The sequence below is a fragment of the Lithobates pipiens genome, unplaced genomic scaffold (genome assembly GCF_037356315.1).
Source record: "Lithobates pipiens isolate NorthernLeopardFrog02 unplaced genomic scaffold, aLitPip1_a1.2 Scaffold_23, whole genome shotgun sequence".
Lineage (NCBI taxonomy): Eukaryota > Metazoa > Chordata > Amphibia > Anura > Ranidae > Lithobates > Lithobates pipiens.
This window is the reverse complement of record NW_027507785.1, coordinates 81,593,973-81,613,690: the sequence shown is the minus strand read 5'-3', so window position 1 is coordinate 81,613,690 and position 19,718 is coordinate 81,593,973. Positions and strand designations below refer to the sequence as shown.

The following is a 19,718-nucleotide window of genomic DNA, read 5'->3' as shown; positions in this document are numbered from 1 at the left end:
AGTCCAGTCGTGTGTACATGGCATAAGGATTCTACACGGCTCGAATTTTGAGCAGAAATTTGAGCTCTATTGTGTGGCCTGTTTGGAATCAATTGGCTGGACAGACTTTGATTCGAAAATAGGAGTTGAGTCAAAGTGTCACCTGAATAGTAAATGCAGCCAATCAGATGCAGCCTAATGCAACAGTGGGAGTAGGAAGTCAGAGTACAGTAGCCTACAGGGGAGATTCCTCTATCCACATTGGATGGGGGAATTTATTGAATTCTCTCCAGGGTTGATGAAAATCAATTATTTAAAAAAAATAATAATCAAAAAAATCTGTTTTTTTTTTTTTTTATAAATCAGATTTTTTAGATTGTTATCAAATTTGGTTTATTAAAATGCTGTTGGAGTAAAAATCTAAAGATAGTTTTCTATTTAAGATACATTAATAATTTAGTTTATTCAGCATGAAATGGAGCTTAGTTATGTAGCATGAGGCTGTATATTCTGCAATGTTTACATTTATGGTAAACTCATTGAATGAATCCAAGCTCTTCAAGCTGAGATAAAATGCACTGCATTGATGCTTTCACACAATTTTACAGTAACCATGAGATAAAACAAAGTTCAGTAATATTCCTTTATCTCATTGTTTTGCAAATCTATGTACACAACAAACTGTATGATTGAATCAGTTCTGATATCACAGTTTTACTAACCTGACAGCTTATTATTCTAAAAAGCAAAACTTGTTTGAAAATATTAACCACATGCTGACCGGCCATAGTCGAAAGACAGCTACAGCGCGGTCAGCTTATTCTGGGTGGACGTCCGTGGGACTTCCTCACAGAATCTTGCTCCCACGTGCCCCCTGGGGTGCGCACCCGGAAACATCCGTGACGGAGCGATCACTTGTAAACAATCCGGCGTCACGTCATGACGGCGGTTCCTCCCTCCCCTCTCTGTACCGATTGGTACAGTGAGAAGGGAGAGGGGGAGAGAGGGCAGCAGCGCTGTGGGCTGGATGTATAGTGTCCACAGCACTGCTCAGTGACAATACTCTGCCCGTACTCTGCATCACTGTGCAATACTCTGCCAATACTGTGCAATGCTCTGCTAATACTGTGCAATACTCTGCCAATACTCTGCATCACTGTGCAATACTCTGCCAATACTGTGCAATGCTCTGCTAATACTGTGCAATACTCTGCCAATACTCTGCAACACTGTGCAATACTCTGTAAATACTGTGCAATTCTCTGCTAATACTGTGCAATACTCTGCCGATACTCTGCAACACTGTGCAATACTCTGTAAATACTGTGCAATTCTCTGCTAATACTGTGCAATACTCTGCCGATACTCTGCCAATACTGTGCAATGCTCTGCTAATACTGTGCAATACTCTGCCAATACTCTGCATCACTGTGCAATACTCTGCCAATACTGTGCAATGCTCTGCTAATACTGTGCAATACTCTGCCAATACTCTGCAACACTGTGCAATACTCTGTAAATACTGTGCAATTCTCTGCTAATACTGTGCAATACTCTGCCGATATTCTGCCAATACTGTGCAATGCTCTGCTAATACTGTGCAATACTCTGCCAATACTCTGCAACACTGTGCAATACTCTGTCAATACTGTGCAATACTCTGTCAATACTGTCCAATACTCTGTCAATACTGTCCAATACTCTGTCAATACTGTCCAATACTCTGCAAATACTCGCCAATACATTTTATCAGAAACAAATATTTATTTGTTTTTTACCAAATTTTCTGTCTTTTTTGATTTATAGCGCAAAAAATAAAAAACCCAGTGGTGATTAACCACCAAAAGAAAGCTCTATTTGTGTGAAAAAAAGGACAAACATTTCATATGGGTACAGTGTTGCATGACTGAGTAATTGTCATTCAAAGTGTGACAGCACCAAAAGCTGAAAATTGGTCTGGTCAAGCGGGTAAAGATTCTAACTACCAGCAAGAATAAGTCCTTACATTTAAAGAGCACCTGTCATTTCATCATGGCAGCACCTGTTAGCGGGCATCAACTCACCTGCTGCCGCCACGACCCTCACCTTGTTGTGTCACTGCCACATCACCAGCTGTCCCATTATAGTCAATGAGACTGTCGGTGAGTCAACAGCGGGTCGGAGGAGGAGCCAGTACAGGACAGAAATGACAGTTGCTCTTTAACCACTTGGGTACCGCGCTATTGCCGAATGACGGCATTAGCGCGGACCTAGATTTCCGGGACTACGTCTATTGACGTCGTCCCGGTTACGAGCGGCCTGCGCGCCCCCTGAGGGGCGCGCGCGGCGCGCTCTGTGATCGGCGAGTCCGTGAGACTCGCCTGATCACCGATCCGTGTAAGGGGTCGATCCTGACCCCTTATCACGTGATCAGCTGTCAGCCAATGACAGCTGATCATGTGATAGAACGGAGCCGGTAATCGGTCCCGATCATCAGTCCCGATCACGGCCAGCAATGCAAGGCACCACATGCCACCTGCCAGTGCCCACCTGCCTCTCGCAGTGCCATCCTGAAGTTTAACTAAAAGTAAAAGTAAGTGCCCCCCGTCTGTGCCCATAGTGCCACCCACAGTGCCACCCCACAGTGCCACCCCACAGTGCCACCCACAGTGCCACCCAATCTGCCTCAAAGGTGCTGCACCCCAGTGCCGCCCAGCAGTGCCGCCCATCAGTGCCCAGCAGTGCCACCTATCAGAGCCACCTATCAGTGCCACCTATCAGTGCCCATCAGTCCCATCTATCTGTGGTACCTATCAGTGCCCATCCGTGCCACCCATCCGTGCCACTTATCCGTGCCACCCATCCGTGCCATCTTATCGGTGCCCATCTTTGCCCATCAGTGCCGCCTTATCTGTGCCCATCAGTGCCGCCTTATCTGTGCCTATTAGTGCCGCCTTAACTATGCCTATCAGTGCCCACCAGTGCAGCCTATCAGTGCCCACCAATGCAGCCTATCAGTGCCCACCAATGCAGCCCATCAGTGCCCACCAATGCAGCCTATCAGTGCCGCCTTATCAGCGCACTTCAATGAAGGAGAAAAATGACCCGTTTGCAAAATTTTATAACAAACTATTAAAACATGATTTTTTTTTTTTTTTTGCATCTTTTTTTGTTTGTTTAGCAAAAAATAAAACTCCGAGCTGTAACTAAATACCACCAAAAGAAAGCTCTATTTGTGGGAAAAAAATGATAAAAATTTAATTTGGGTACAGTGTTGTATGCCCGCGCAATTGTCATTCAAAGTGCATCAGCGCTGAAAGCTGAAAATTGGTCTGGGACTGAGGGGGGTTTAAGTGCCCAGTAAGCAAGTGGTTAAAAGTTATGATTCAAATTGAGTTTATTTAAATCAAGCCTTTTTACTAGTGATTTATATATTTTTTTATTTATTCATGATTTAAATCGTGATTAAAATCAACTTGATTTAAATCAAATCCACCCTAGAGGGGTGTACTCACTCTTGTGAGATACTGTATATACACACATATAGCCTGCAATGCTGATCGGTATATTCTAGTGGTGAGAGGGTCAGAATACAAAGACACAGCAGTAGAGCTGCATGATTCGGGCTAAAATGAGAAGCACAATTTTTTTGCTTAGAAGATAACTCACGATTCTCTCAGGATTCTCGCGGCGTAACATCATCTTTCACATTAAAACACATTATTCATTTAAGTATTTTTCCCCAAAAATTGCGTTTGAAAGACCGCTGGGCAAATACAGCGTGACATAAAATATTGCAGCAATTGACATTTTATTCCCTAGGGTCTCTGCTAAAATATATATATAATGTTTGGTGGTTCTAAGTAATTTTCTAGCAAAAAATATTGATTTTAACTTAAGAAACAAGTGTCAGAAAAAGATTTAGACTTTAAGTGGTTAAACTTCCTGCATTTACACATCATGGTTTAAAAACCTTGCAGACTGCCTGGATTTTTTTCTTTACACACAGAAGTTTCCCTTTGATCTAAGAAGGAAGAGTTACAATGTTTCATTTTAAAAACTTGGCAGACTGCCCGGATGTTTTCTGTTGACAGTTGAGTGAGCAGATAAGTCTCTCCACTTGTTATATGAAAGAATCGTCACTCTCTGCAATAGAGACCATCAGGGGGGGTTGAATTGAGATCACGATTTTTTTACGATTAATTGTGCAGCTCTACACAGCAGGGAGGATTGCCTCAACCACCTCTAATGTGTGGATAGGGGTATTGGGTCAGTTTCTTCTTTCAAACCACTGGATGAATGTAAAAAAACGGCCTTAGTCGATAAATCGGTAATGTGTGCAGCATATAGTAATCCATAGCAAGCGCTCAGATTCCAGTTCTGATTGGCTGCTGTGTGGTGTCGCACTCTGCACACTATTCAGGTCAGAAAATAAGGCTGCTTTTACGCTGCTCTGTAGCAAAATTGAGGTAAAAACGCATATGCGCTTTTGCCACATTTCTGGTGTGTTTTCTGGTTGCCTGCAATTGTGACTCGCAAAACGCAAAAACGCGAAAAATCGATGCACTATTGGTGTGGTTTTTTAGATGCATTTTTGTCGCATTTTCTTTTCATTTCAATGGCGAGCTGCATTTTTTTGGTGCAGTTTTGAAAACCACACCAAAGATGCAGCACTTTTCATAACGCACCGCACCCACAGCACAGTGGTGCGAAGAGTCCCATATGATTTAAAGGGAAACCTTTTTAATGCGTTTTTTCTTGCATGGTAAAAACGCCAGAAAAAAACATCAGTGTGAAAGGGGCCTAAAGTAGACACCACACTTGTTATTGATCTTTTGCAGAAGCCTGCAGAGCCTGTGATCCTACCTAGCACAGAAAAAATAAATGTCCAAGACCGCTTGCATGACCCGTCCCAGTATCTGCAAAACAGAAGCTAAACAATACACTTGGCTATAATCCAGAATACTATGCATATAGATGTGCTGAAGGTGATTTATATCCACCAAAATGTAATTTCACTCATAGGGCTGACTTAATAACAAATTAGCCAACATGTGCACATGTAATGACAGCACGGGCGTACTCACATGTGTCATTTTCCTGCAACTGATCCAAATCAGCAGGGAAGACGACATCACATCAGCAGGGATCCCAGACTCCAGACGCCCGCTGGTCTGCTAAAAGGGGTGGGGGTCATGTCCAATTTTTTTACGTATGAATAAAACTAATAATACTTTTCATTCTCTCATGGCAACCCCTGTAGAGATAAGCTATTGTGTACTTTCAGACAGGAAGTTATTTCTGTAAAAAGTTTGCATGAAGCTCCGATGATTAGATATCTAAATATAGCCCACTAATATTTTTATCTCCGTTTGTGAAAATGGGGGTTGCTAAGGCCTCACGCACACTGCAGCTAAAAAACGCCCGTTTTACACGTTTTTTTTTCTTCCCTTAAAGTGGTTGTAAAGGCAGAAGTTTATTTTTTATCTTAATGCATTCTATGCATTGACATTAAAAAACCTTCAGTGTGCAGCAGCTCCCCTAATACTTAGACCCCTTTCACACTGCCAGCGTTTTTCAGGCGCTACAGCGCTAAAAATAGTGCCTGAAAAAAGCAGCTCCATTCACTCCAGTGTGAAAGCCTGAAATCAATGGGGCAGCGCTGTGACACCGCCGGCAAAACGCTGCTCCGGCAGCATTTTTGCGGGCGGATTTAACCCCTTTTTGGCCGCTAGCAGTGGGTTAAAAGTTAAAACTGCCCTGCTAGTGGCCGAATAGCGTCGGTAAAGCAGCGCTAAAAATAGCACCACTTTGCCACTGACGCCCTAGGCGGCACAGTGTGAAAGGGCTATTACCTAAGCCCCTTCTCGATCCAGCGATGAGAACAAATGCCTCGGCCATCCAATACTCCCTCTCCTGATTGGCTGAGGCACAGCAGTGGCGCCTCTGAAATAGCAAATAAAGAAAAAATAATATAACGTATACAATTGCAACACAAGTCATATTGTAATTGAATTTTATTAAAAATGACCTTTCCTTTTCAATCTGCAGCCGCTGTCATTTTCTGTAAATGCAATGCAACATGGCTACCCGGAGTTGTTCTGTACACAGAATGTGTGCTGACCACTCCCCAGAAACATAATTTCCTGCTTGTGTGATTGACTCAACATTTTTCCCAGAAGTCTGCCTAAGAAACAAGTCAGATTTCAGGCATCCCCTGCAACAAAAATGGCATTTTTGGTGAGATAGTCCTTGTAGGAACACGTCTAAAGGGATGCAGGCCTAGCAGATTTCCTCATTAGTGCTGTGCAGGTGCACAGCTGACTGATAATTATGAAACCACTCCCATTACACCTACTTAGCACAGAGGAGCATACAGGGATTTCTTCAGAATAACAAAAGGGAGGAATCTGCAACAAAGGTTGTTATATTCCTTGCAATGTACATAGATCACCCAGAGGGGAATCTTATTTTCTCAACAAAAGTGGAATTATGTTTGAATTGTCCAAAATTGCATTGGAATTACACTATGTGGCTGTTGTTTTTTTGCAGACGTTGCTTAGTGGAGTGTTTTTTAATATAATATAATATATGATAATATTTTGGTGTGAATATTTACTTTGCTGAGATTTTATCCCACTTTATTGCAGATTTCTACCTTTTGAAGCTATTAATATAACTATCACTGTTTGGGTATTCTGGCAGCCAGAGCTGTCAGACTACAATAGCTGAAAGGGAAGATGCATCCATCCATCCTGTTTGATTTTTTTTTTTTTTTTTTTTTTTTTAGCTCGTAACCTGAATAAAGGAAATCTTCATGTGTATATGGCCACCTTAAAAATGGTTGCAAGATGGAAGGTTGTATTACATAGGAGACATATTGGGGTTGTACATACTGGAATGCACAAAATCTGGTGCAGCTCTGCATAGAAACCAATCAGCTTCTAACTTCAGCTCGTTCAATTAAAGCGGTTGTATAGTCAAAATTTGAACTTTTACCTACAGGTAAGCCTATAATAGGTTTAGGAGATATTCCCCTCACAATGAGCTGCTGATTGCTGCGGCGCATGTGCACAGGGGATTCTGGGCTGAAAGCCCGGCAGACGCCGGACCCTGAGTGACGGCATTGTGGCTCCGGCCACTCACAGCGCCGGAGCTGTGATACCCGGAAGACACGCCGAGAGAACATGTCAGCTCCCTCGGCGTGGACCAGGTGAGATGTCAGGGCCTCGTTCTAAGGTAAGTATTTCATAATGAGCTAGTATGCTGTGCATACTAGCTCATTATGCCTTTTCCCTTACAGGTCTGTAAAAAAAAAAAAGAAAAAGTCAGCGGATATACAACTGTTTTAAGCTTTGGCAAAAAAAACCTGGAAGTTGATTGGTTTCTACACAAATCTGCACTGGATTTTGCCCTCTCCGGTTTAAGTAAATCATCCCCATTATGTCTCTTCTACAATAATAAAAAAAAAAGCAAATTTGCTTCCAATCCTTTTTTTTTTTTTTTATGCAGAATTCCACTTGATTACTTTTTGAAAGTGTCCCATCAGTGTTGGAACTCTTGTTGCAGAGATGCCTGAAATTCCACTGTGCTTAGATTCATGTAAAAAAGCAGTGAACCAACAGGAAAATAAATTTTTATGCAAATTGACATATTTATTTTTTTGCACAGTTTTGGAAAATAGTAAACATGGAAAGATCATTTTTATAGTAACCTTAAGTTGCCATATATATCAACTTTATGAGCAGCAGTGGAGTTTTCCAAGCTATATCTGCTTACACTGCCATGCTATATCACAACTGGGCCACTAGGGGTGCCGTGCTGCTGTCTGTCTTTCCAGAGACCCAGCATGCTAGTTTTCAGGTTCAGTGCACATAATGACGTGTAATCCCCTCCTGCATTGTCCCTATAGATCTGGCGCAGTCATTTATTTTTCCTACGCTACAACCAACCCCCAACACTACCTAAAACCAGCTTTCACAACACTGGGATTGAAACTACAATTCACTGTTACTTCCCATAATAAGTCGTAGCTCCATTTTTTATATTGGTATTTAGTTATTATAAAATATCAAAGTTGCACTTTGAACTGGGATATGAGAAGTAGCTAAAACTTAAAATTATTTAACATGTAATACATTTTTTTTATTAGACTTGGATAGAGTGGCGAAGGGCTAGAACAACTGTCAGGTTTTTATTGCTCCCGGTTAGGGAGATTCACCCTCTCTGAAGCTAAGCCATACACTAAAAATTGTCTCCTTCAGCCCTACTAGCTGAACGAGAGAAATCACTCAACTTTTCCGTCCCTGCTAAATAGCATGGATGGACAGATCTGGAATGTCAGCTATTGCATACTGATAGTTGCCACCTACGGCTGTCAGAATACCCAAACAGTGTCAACATCCGATTGGATGCAGACACTGTTTAGCCAGTAGTTTTCTGTCCAGCTCCTTTAATTGAAGAATCAACTTTTGTTGAACCGGAAGATGCCAGCAGGGCGCCCCACCCCCCCCCCCCACAGAACAAATTTTATCCCATTCAACAGAAATCGCCCAGATACCAGATATCCAGATCACCCATGTCAAGGGGAATGAAAATTGTGGCGAATCAAAAAATTTGAGTTGCCACCAGAAACGCAATAGTGAAAATCTTCCAGTGGGGACATTTGTTTCCATGACAACTGTCTAAAGCTGATATATATTTTTCCTTCTGTTTCAGCGAGTGGATGAATCTCCCTTTGCAGCACTTACAAATTGGATGCAGGTGGTGTTTGCCCAACAGTTTTCCACCCGACTACTTCAGTTTTTCGATTGAAGGATGTTTGATGAAGTGGTGCCGGCATACTGTAGCCACCCACTGATCAAATTTTGGGTGGTCCATTAAAAACTGTCCAAAGTTCACTCAGTGTATGACCAGCCAGGGCAGGGACAAGGGGTGGGCAGGAGAAATGACTGCCCTGGGCACTGTGGTATCATGTGAGGTGGGGGACACCATGCAGAGATTGGCGGTATGGGATTTGTGTTGGGGGGATTTGGGGCAGGGGCAGAGGGTAAGAAATGTTCTAGATGGGGACATTTTGGGAGGTGTTCTAGGAGAAGTGATTTTGGGGGGGGGGGGGGGGATTTGTGTTGGGATGGGGTAAGTGGATTTGTGCTAGGAGGGGGAATTTAGGTGCTTTGTACTAGAAAAGGTGATATGGTGGTGGGAGTTGTGCTAGTAGAAATGACTAGTGGGTATTTGTGCTGGGGGGGTGGATTTGTGCTAGGATAGGGATTGGAGGAGGGGAATTTGTGCTGGGAGGGGGAATTTGGAGTGGGGGAGAAAGGATGTATGCTAGGAGGGGGAATGTTTTTTTTGTTTTTAGGAGGAGAGTGATTGTGCTAGAGCATATCAAGCAAGATATTATTTGAACTGGAGGGCGAAGATTTTTGCTGGGATGGGGATTTCAGTAAGGGGGCAAATTTGTACTGGGAGGAGGAAGAATTTATGCTTAGGGGGTAAACATGCAGGTTAGTGCTCTATGTTTTTGGGGAGGGAGGGGATTTTTGCTCATGCATAGGAGTTGATTTACTAAAGGAAAATAGACTGCGCACTTTGCAAAGAGCAGTTGCCCTCTGCAAGCGCAGTTGTGTTAGATCTTAGTAAATGAGGTAAGGCTTCACTTTACATAGAGTACCCAATCACGGGCAAGGAAATAAAAAAAAACAGCATTTTTGCTTGTACATGATTGGATGAAGGAAGGCAGCAGAGTGCACAGTCTTTTTACCTTTAGTAAATCAACCCCATAATGCTCATTTATCTTGGGGGGGTGGGGACAATTTGGCCTGTTCCCCAGGGGCTCTAAATGCCCGTGTCCCGGCACTGCAGCCAGCTTTGGAAGAGATATCCTCCCACTTCCTGTTGGGTCTACCGGATAGGAGGTGAAGGAAAATCTCCGTAATGAGATAGAGATGGCAAAAAAATCCTGCCTTTCTCTATCCAAAAAGATAACAACTTTTGGCGTTAGATCTACTTCATATATGTATCCTCCTTCCTTTGCAAACAAAAGCTGCCTTAAATAACCTCCATTTACTGCAGATAAAAAAATACATTGAAAACAGATGTTTGATAGAAAGCAGTAACTTAATATGAAAGGTATGTGCATGGTTGGTCAACACCAAAAAAAAAGAAGAAAAAAAAAAAAACACATCATCATATCATTGCGTTTTAGTTATCGCAGCCGTGCCAGATGTTTGCATCGCAGGCGCAGGCTAGGGTTGTGTTTTGGGCTAAGCTTGCTGTGAGGTTATTAATTTGTTAGAGGGAGGCTTGATTGATATGGAAATGAGTGTTAGGAGTCAGCCAGTGACCATAGAAAGGGTCCCAGAGCAGACTCTGCTTTGCTTCTGACATCACTGCACTCATTAGCATTCAGGAGCAGGGAAGGCTCAGCAAACGCCACTGACTCTGGCACACAGCAAGCTTGCTGGCAACCACCGAGGAGTCTTTCCTTTACAAGAGCCAATTGGACATAGCATTGCAGCTACACAAGGGTCATTAAAGAAGAGAAGAAAGAGAGCCCTGAGCTGTGTGTGTGCTGGATTCTGTCTGGAATTACCCTAAGAAAGGAAAAAAAAAAAGGGGGGGGGGGGGTTGCAGTTGCAGAAGGCTTTTTTGCTGAAAGACTGGAGAGAGGGCAAGAATCACACTTGTCCGGCTGCTGATGGCTTGCACTGCTGCTCTCCTTTCAGCCAAGAGCCTGCCTGATGTGTTGGTCTCCTCTAAGGGGCTTTGACAAAGCCCTGCTGCTCATTTGAGATCTCCCGTGACTCCCTAATGCCTGTAGAGCAGCAGGAAAGCTCAAGCAGCTAGCAGGCTGCATACAGTGTGCTGTGCTCAGCAGCATGGAAAGGAGCGCAAGACGCAGTAAATAGCTGTCTCCAAGGAGCTAGGAGCTATTTCCTCCAACCGGGGATTGCCTGTGCTTCTGGGTATGTATCATTTTACCATTTTTTATTTTTTTTATGTCTGTTTTTAAACTTGAAAAATCCATGTGTAAGTCTGTGCAATAATTATGTCTGATGTACGAGCTTGCACCATTGCCAGCTCTGCTTGGCAGGGACAGTCCCTGGTTTTAGAGATTTGTCCCTGGAAATCGGTGCGGCTTGTCAGCGATCCCTTAATAGCAGGGACGCCTCTTGTGTTAAATTAGAATCATATTGTCTCATTCCCACATTTTTCCATCCAGTAATCCCCAAATAATGTAAGACATCAGCTGTGGAGTCCGGACAGGATTCCTGCAAGTCTTGCTGATTTTTTGTTATGGAACTTTTATTTTTTTCTGCAAGCTACGACCCATCCGACTGCAATTCCTTATACTCAGTTCTTTTACGTAAGTAGCATCGGCAGTATAGGACACCTTTTTCTGCATTCTGGATTATCTACTAAATCAGCATTTAAAATGCAAATATAAATTGAATGCAAGTGTCTTGATAATGTATAGGATCCTATGAGATAGCATTGTTATGGTGGCTTTAGACATCTTAGCAATAGAATATCCCTGGAAATTGTTGATGATTATTGTCACTATCATATCTCAGTACAGCCTATGTTCAGACTCTGAAATAGGTGTATGAATAGTTTAATTCACATTACCAGCCCAGCTGTCCCATATTCCCAAGGACCATTCATAGAGTTCGAGCTTCGACCCTTAACATTTTTGTCTCTGTATAAGTTCCTGATTTTCATTACAAATCAACCACTTAATATTTTTCATATGTTTGGGGAATTTTATATTATTTATTCTACATTAATGAGAATCCGGCTTTTGTTTGCGTTCATAGACATGTTACGTAGTAGTAGCACTAAGCAGCATTTGAAATGCAAAATTAATTAACTTTTTCTTCGTATTAATATGCCGTGATTGAGTGTACTGTATACTGTTTGAAGTTCTGGTTTGACAGTATTTTGTGGGATGGGTTGATTTTTTTTTTTTTTATATATATTTATCTAATTTGGTGCTGTAAAAAAATTTGGAAGCATTAGAAAAGGGAATGTTTTATGCCCAAGATATAGACAGCTTATTCTTTCCATTACGCAGTTGGGGTGTATTATACATCAGAGCAATGCAGTACATTATCTCTTAAGTAATACAGAGTTAAAAGGATCTCTGAGATTTTAAATACAAATTCTGTATATATACAGTACTTTACAGTATCTTCTGCATTGCTATAGCAATGATGTACTAGTTTATGCATAGATAACCTATGTAGAGTTCAGCAACAAATCAATTTAGAAACGTCAAATTCTAGAAAGCCAAAAGATGATTAAAGAGATGATTAGGAAGGATTATAGATCTATATATGAATTTTAATAAATAATGCAGTAAAGCCTAATATTAGATTGTAAGCTCCTCTAAGGGCAATAACTGATGAGAATGGTTCTGCTACACTGTGAAACATTACCCTGTATAAATTAATTCTGTAGTTATTTTTATTGATTGATGTGGTCTTGTCCCCTGCAGCACTGAGCAGATACAGTGGCTAAAACCATGGCATTATAAAATCCCTGAAACAATAGCAACTAGGACCTTGTGACAAAGAGCTTACAATCTGAAGGATATAATGTCATTTTTCTTTTATGTCCTGTATGTTAATTATGTTCTATATTTATTGTCAACTTGCAAGCACCTGGGCTATATCATTTGTCAGTGACTACATTTTAAATAGCAATTTAGGTCCAGCGATGGGGTCCCACTATGCCTTGATTCATTGTTTGTACAGTGTGGAAATTTGTTGATGATGGCAGCTATGTGTGACTCTCTTCAGTATAAATATTAATCTGGCCGGTCTTTGTTTGCCACTTGGCATCCTAACCAGCCCTTAGGTCCAACGTATTCTTTAGCAGGCAGAATAATGACCAGATAATTATTCACAGCAGATGCTGTCATTGCTCAGAGACCCCCTCTGTCCACTTTAGCATATTCCATTTATTTTAATGTCCATTTGACTTGGGAGCTCAGACACCGATGTGACCCATTCATCATCCCGTTATAGATTGAAACGCTTCCTCTATTTCATAATTGAAGGCTTTTTTGACTCCCGTTGGGAGAGCCTCATTTCTATGAAGTGACTGCGGTTTATTTCGGAAAGGGGAGTCTGCCTATTAACATAATTATTGATTTGCCCTCCTTGATATCCGTGAAATTCATTGTGCACAGTGGACAAAGCGGTGGTTTTCACACAGCTGTGTTAAATTGGGATGACAGTTGGCATTACCTTTTTCCCTACCTCTCCATGTGTGTAATAGAAGTTTTTTGACTGAAATATTCAATTTGGTTCCATCATTTCAGATGAGCTGAAGTTAATTTACCTCCCTTAATTTTGCATAAGTACAGATGGGGCAATACTTACGAGTGGGCCTGTTTTGATCACAGTGTAGTTCATTGATGTGTTATAACCACAGGCAAAAAACTTAACAAGGAGAATTGCATTACTTTCAAAAATTTAACATATCAAAATGTACTGAGGACAACACCCTGATGTAGCCAACATTCAGGGCTGCATGTTGGTATACACGTCTTGTGATCCTCTTGTCAACAAAAAGGAAAAGGTTACAGAAAATTCCTAACCTTAAGTCAATATATAATTAATGTAGGCAAAACCCCTATATGTTAGCTGTATAAATTACATACATACATAACAGTTTTCAGCTCTACTTAAAACCTTGGTTACCTTCCTTGTGTGTTATCCAGTTTTTGCTAGATTTACCAAATACTTGATCATCTCCTGGGATGAATTGGTTGCTCATTCAAAAAGGGGGACATATTTTTTTCTTGGAGATAGATTTGAAAGTAAAACTTTAACTAATTTGGGAAATTTCTGAGTGTATGATCAAAAAAAAATGCATGAGCAGAGGTCATAGGCTTCTAAGGTTAAATTCAAATGTCCCTGCAAAGGTTGGGCTTGGCCTTGTCTCAACCACCACCAAAGCACCCTTGTTGGTCAAAAAGTCTGCCCATTGTTCTACAGAACCAGAGTTGAGGCCTAAGAGATGATACCATGTTCAGTAGTTAGATCATTATCCACGAAGATCAGTTTATTTATAGATGACTAAAAGAATAAAGATACTCAGACAGAAGTGATTGTTTGATATTTTGGACTATATTGGTGAGGATTATGAGTGAATTTGACAACTGTACTTGTGTCTGTGGGTAGGGCCATCTTTAAACAATCATGGTGTTCTAGGCAAACTCAATTGACAATGCTATAAAAGCCCTTACTGTGGCAGCATTGAGTCTTTATATGCAGGACTATTTTTTAGGCTCACCAAGAGGGGACAGCCTTTGCAGCAAAGAGCACATGAAAGGGCAATGCACATCAAAAAATTTACAAATATTCCCAGCTCACTTACCGGCTAGCTTGCAACAAAACCAAACAGACCCTGTCTATCAGTTCATGTTAAAAACAAGGGATTTTGTCGCACACATTTGCAAACATATATATAAGCCTCAGTGGCCATGTCAATGTACCCCAGTTTACTGTGGTCCAAACCCTATAATTTTGAGCATCTTCCCAATTCGAGCACATATATAGCAGTGGATAGATTAAGGGCAGGTTTGCCTGGAGGGAGCCCGCTCCTTCTTAAAGGTATAGGGAAGCGTGAGAAACCCAGCAAGGGCACAATGGCAGCTGAAGGTATCCAGTGCTTCTCTGCACCAATTCACAAACTGTACAAAAATGGCGACCGCCCCAGCATATATCTAGCCTTTGCAGCAAGGAGCACATTGAAGGGCAACGCACATCAAAAGCAAACCAATTCCTAGCATACTTACCAGCTAGCCTGCAACAAAACCAAATTGACCCTGTCTAACAGTTAAAGTTTAAAACAGGGAGTGTAGTTGCACACATTTGCAAACATATGTGTAAGCCGCAGTGGCACCCCACTGCAGTCCAAAAAGTCAGTGTGATTTTTCCCAAGAGGAGATTGACACAGATGGTGTCAGTAAGCACCCTATCTCCTAGCTTTAACATGCATGCTCAAGGGATTCAGAAATGAATCTTCATGCTTCCATTTTAAAAAACAACAGTGGTTGAAAATGCCTGCACTACTAAACTGCATATCATGGCTATGGCCATCCGAAGTCAACACAAAACCGATAATGTAGGCTTTTTTTTTAGTACCCTCAACTGACTTGCACCCCCATAGTTTCATACACCCTGGGCACTGTGGTTGTCAGATCTTCTAGAGTCCAGCTGTGAAAGTAGGCGTTTGGTGGCTATGGCAGATGGGTGGATCTCAAGACTAATGTACAGAAACCTCACTGCAGGAGACTTCAAAAATGGAAGATTCAGAAGATAATATAAGAATTTCTATAGTGATTTATTTAGACCAGCAGTTCTTAATCTTTTTTTGAACGCCCAATGTTGTCAACAGCTTAGTTTTATTTTACATATCGATAGCTTAAAACAATACAGCTACAATAAATGTATAAGGCAAATCACAAATACACAAACTAGCAAATTAATTAATAAGATCTCCGCTGTTGTCTCTGCTGTTGTTGTACACACGGTTGGAATTTCAGCCAGCAAAAGACAGATGAGAGCTTTTTGTCAGAAAATGCGACCGTGTGTATGCGCCATTGGAATTTTGCTGGCTGAATTTCGGCCAGCAAAAGATTGAGAACAGGTTCTCAATTTTTCAGACCGAAAAAGTTTCGGAAATTCCGATCATGTGTATGCAATTCCGACACGCAAAAACTCACGCATGCTCAGATTCAACTACGAGATGGAAGCTATTGGCTACTGGGTATTGAACTTCCTTTTTCTAGTCCCGTTGTACGTGTTGTACGTCACCGCGTTCTTGGCGATCGGAATTTGGTGTGACCATGTGTATGCAAGACAGCTTGAGCGAAATCCCGTCGGAATTCTGTCGGGAAAACCATCAAAGTTTTTTCTGACCAAATTTCCGATCATGTGTAGGCAGCATTAGTGCCTTCAGTTGCAGTTACTGACATTATTTCTTATGGGTCATCTGACACATCAGGGTTTATTTACCAGGAAGCTGATAGGATGTTTACTTTTCAAGGGAATTTTCCCTAGGGTTTGGTGAATGTGTTGAAATTTCACTTTGCAAAAAAACCCAATCATGTGCAAGAAAAATAAAAATAAATATATTTTTAGCTTACACATGATTGGATGACGCACGTTAAATTGCAGCTTCCCTTGCAAAGTGAACAGTTATTTCCCTTTGGTAATTCAACTGCATTAAAGCGGAGGTCCACCCTAAAATGGACCTCCGCTCATCGGAATCCCCCCCCCCTCCGGCGCCACAATCGGCACCTTTCAGGGGGGAGGGGGGTGCAGTTACCTGGATAATCCAGGTAACTGCACCCACTTCCGGGCTAGCTCTCTGCGGAACGGGCGTAGGTTACGCCCCCGTTCCGCAAGCGCCCGCCCCCTTCAGCAAGTGCCCCGCTGCCTGCTGGGAAACACACAGCTCCCAGAGGCAGCGGGGACCGTCCGGATTGCGCCGCGCGGCTCGCGCATGCGCAGTAGGGAACCGGGAAATGAAGCCGAAAGGCTCCATTTCCTGATTCCCATACCCAAGATGGCGGCGGGACCCGGCAGCCGAGCGAGCGATCGGCTTCGGGTGCCGACATCGCGGGCGCGCTGGACAGGTAAGTGTCACTATTTAAAAGTCAGCAGCTGCAGTATTTGTAGCTGCTGGCTTTTAAAAAAAAAAACGCGGAGTCCCGGTGGACTCCCGCTTTAAGTCAATTTCTTCTTTTTGAGTCGGGCTCGGTTCACACAAGGGCGACTTGTCCAGGGGACTTCGCCGCCTGACAAGTCGCGCTCCGTTCTGTACAATGGAACCGTTCTAATAGGAGCGACTCAAGATGCTCCGACTTAGAAAAAAGGTTCCTGTACTACTTTTGGGGCGACTTCAGGCGACTTGCATTGACTTCTATACAGAAGTCGTTTTGCAAGTCGCCGCTGAAGTCGTTTGCAGGTCGCGTCTGTGAGTCGCGCTGCAAGTCGTGCCGCCCCTGTGTGAACCAAGCCTTATAGTACAATAAGATTTAGTCCCATGATGCCATCAATTGGCTTCCATACCATCAAGGGGTATGGATTCTCCCAGTTAAAGAGGGGGTAAACCCTGATGGGTTTTACTTCCTCTTTTTTACGCTGCAAACTAAAAGCATAATAGCCTGGTATGCATCGCATACTAGCCCATTATGTGGCACTTACCTGCAAACAAAGCCCGTGATGTCCCCGCTGGTGGCCACATCCATCTTTTCCCCTGTTCCTTCCAGGGGCCACGGACTCCCGCTTTGTGACTGGCCAGAGTCATGTGATGTCATTCCCGTGCATGCATCAGTCACGGCACTTGATAGTGAAGAAACGGCTCTTTCTGCACAGCGCATGCGCCGATGACATCATTGGCGCACTACAACAAAAACGGTGCACATTTAGGAGATATTTACAGTAGCTATAGGTAAGACTTATTATTGGCTTACCTATAGGTACAAGTTGCACAGAGGGGTTTACAACCACTTTAAAAACCCTTGATTTAGACCAATAACATCAAGTTTCAGCTGGCACATATCATCGTTTTCAGCTGCAGCTGAATCTTACCCTAGTCACCCAGTCTGTAACATTTCTGACAATCTAAAAACATTGTCCTACCACCGTGGTGTGTTTTCTTAATATATCTTCGAAACTGAACTTGTTTCTGTTGGTTTTGCAATTACCCATGAAGGCTAAATCCCTGTTTAATTTGACATTCGCTACGAAACAAGAACTTATGATGGAGGTCGTGTAATGCTAGATTCCACCCACACTTGGATAAAGAATGCAAGAATAAATGAATGGCTCATTTAACGTTTGGAACTATAACACGATTAAAGAAGAAAAAAAAAAAAAAGAGACAAAAATTCCTGGAAGATGAAGAACAGAGGGGAGTCCATTTAAGAGGAGTACATTACAAGAGGAAATGTCTCCCATGTGTTTGAGGGATTTTTAAAGGAAAACAATGAAAGGGGAACTATTTCATCCAGTATGTGAACAATTACATGGACCAATTTGCTGATCAAAAGATAACCTGTAAACGCTAGGCCATAGCCATGTTAACGTGACTCGTTCTAACTCCTGCAGAGAATCTCAAGCACACAGCTTTGGTCATTTCATAAGGAACTGTCTGTTTTGAATCAATGAGAAGAATAGGGTAACCCGTAAAATATATATATATTTTTTTTACTTTTACCTTCATACATGCTATCCCTTCAAGCAAGTTAGAATGCTGTTTTTTATTTTATTAATACATTTCAGTTCCCTGATACGGGTTTATTGGTTTGAGCTTGTGGGTCTGCATGGTATGCTATTGTTTTCTATTATGTTTTTGTTTATTTGCTACCATATTGTTTTCTTAAAGCATAACTCCACTTTTGTTGAGAAAAAAAAAAAAGCATTCTGGGTGATCTATGTACATTGCAAGGATTTTAACAAACTTTATTTCAGATTCCTACCTTTTGTTATTCTGAAGAAATCACTATTCAGTTTCTTAAAGCGGAGGTCCACCCTAAAGTGGAGCTTCCGCTCATTGGAACCCTCCCCCCCTCCGGCACCACAATTATCACCTTTCAGGGGGGATGGGGGTGCTGGTACCTGTACAGTACAGGTATCTGCACCCACTTCCGGTGTAGATTCTGCAGAAGGTACGCCCCTTTCCGCAGAATCTACACCCCTTTCCCAAGGTCCCCCGCTGCCTGCTGGGAAACACACGGATCCCAGAGACAGCGGGGACCATCCTTATTGCGCAGCGCGACTGGCGCATGCGCAGTAGGGAACCGGGAAATGAAGCCGCAAGGCTCCACTTCCTGATTCCCATACCCAAGATGGCGGCGGCAGCACCCGAGAGACCATCGAGAGATCGGCTTCGAGTGCCGACATCGCGGGCGCGCTGGACGGGTAAGTTTCATTATTTTAAAAGTCAGCAGCTGCAGTATTTGTAGCTGCTGGCTTTAAAAAAAAAACGGCGGAACTCCCACTTTAATTATCAAATTAAAAAATGGAGCTGCACTAACAAAACTGAATAAGTGAAATAATAAAAACACTTAAAACGCATATAAAATCATGATGTTGAACATAGTCCAATAAACAGTATAAAATAACTTGATAGTTGAAATAAGTGAAGAACTCTCAAATGACACCACAACGGACATGTGCAAGTCCACCACACAGAGGGGGTTATTTACTAAAGGCAAATCCACTTTGCACTGCAAGTGCACTTGGAAGTAAAGTCGCTGCAGATCCAAGGGGGACATGCATGGAGAATTTTAGCTTGCACATGATTGGATGATAAAATCAGCAGAGCTTCCACTCATTTCAGATCTACCCCTTAGACTTAGAGTGACTGCACTTCCAAGTGCACTTGCAGTGCAAAGTGGATTTGCCTTTCGTAAAATAACCCCCAGAGTGTGAGCTTACCAGAAGGCAAGCAGTATAAGCTTGTGGCTATCAACCCAGTCATGGCCTTTATCCTGGAAGCATGGAAATGTCAGCTCACATTAGAGTGCTTAAATGTTGCAAACAGGATATAAGCCAGGACCAGTTACCTCGATCTCTCCATTGTTCATAAGCATACATCAGATAATAAAAAAAGGCTCTCCATAGTGTAAATCAGGTAAAGCACTGATAATTTTAATACACTTGCATAGAAAGCTTTAAAACGAAGCATTGTATAAAAAAGCCGGCCTGCTTATGAACACCTGTCCTCTCAGG

General features: G+C 42.3%; 1 protein-coding gene across 3 annotated transcripts in view; it reads left to right on the top strand.

The window, feature by feature from the left end:
* The window catches only part of PRICKLE2 (prickle planar cell polarity protein 2), a 451,504-nt gene that overhangs the window by 266,855 nt on the left and 164,931 nt on the right, over positions 1-19,718 (top strand). Inside the window, exon 1 of one of the 3 annotated variants that reach the window (XM_077451951.1) lies at positions 10,315-10,928. The exons of the other annotated variants lie outside the window; for them this stretch is intronic. The gene's annotated coding sequence lies outside the window, so the exon portion shown is untranslated. Of the gene's footprint in view, positions 1-10,314; positions 10,929-19,718 lie in introns of those variants that run through there. 3 annotated transcript variants of the gene reach the window in all.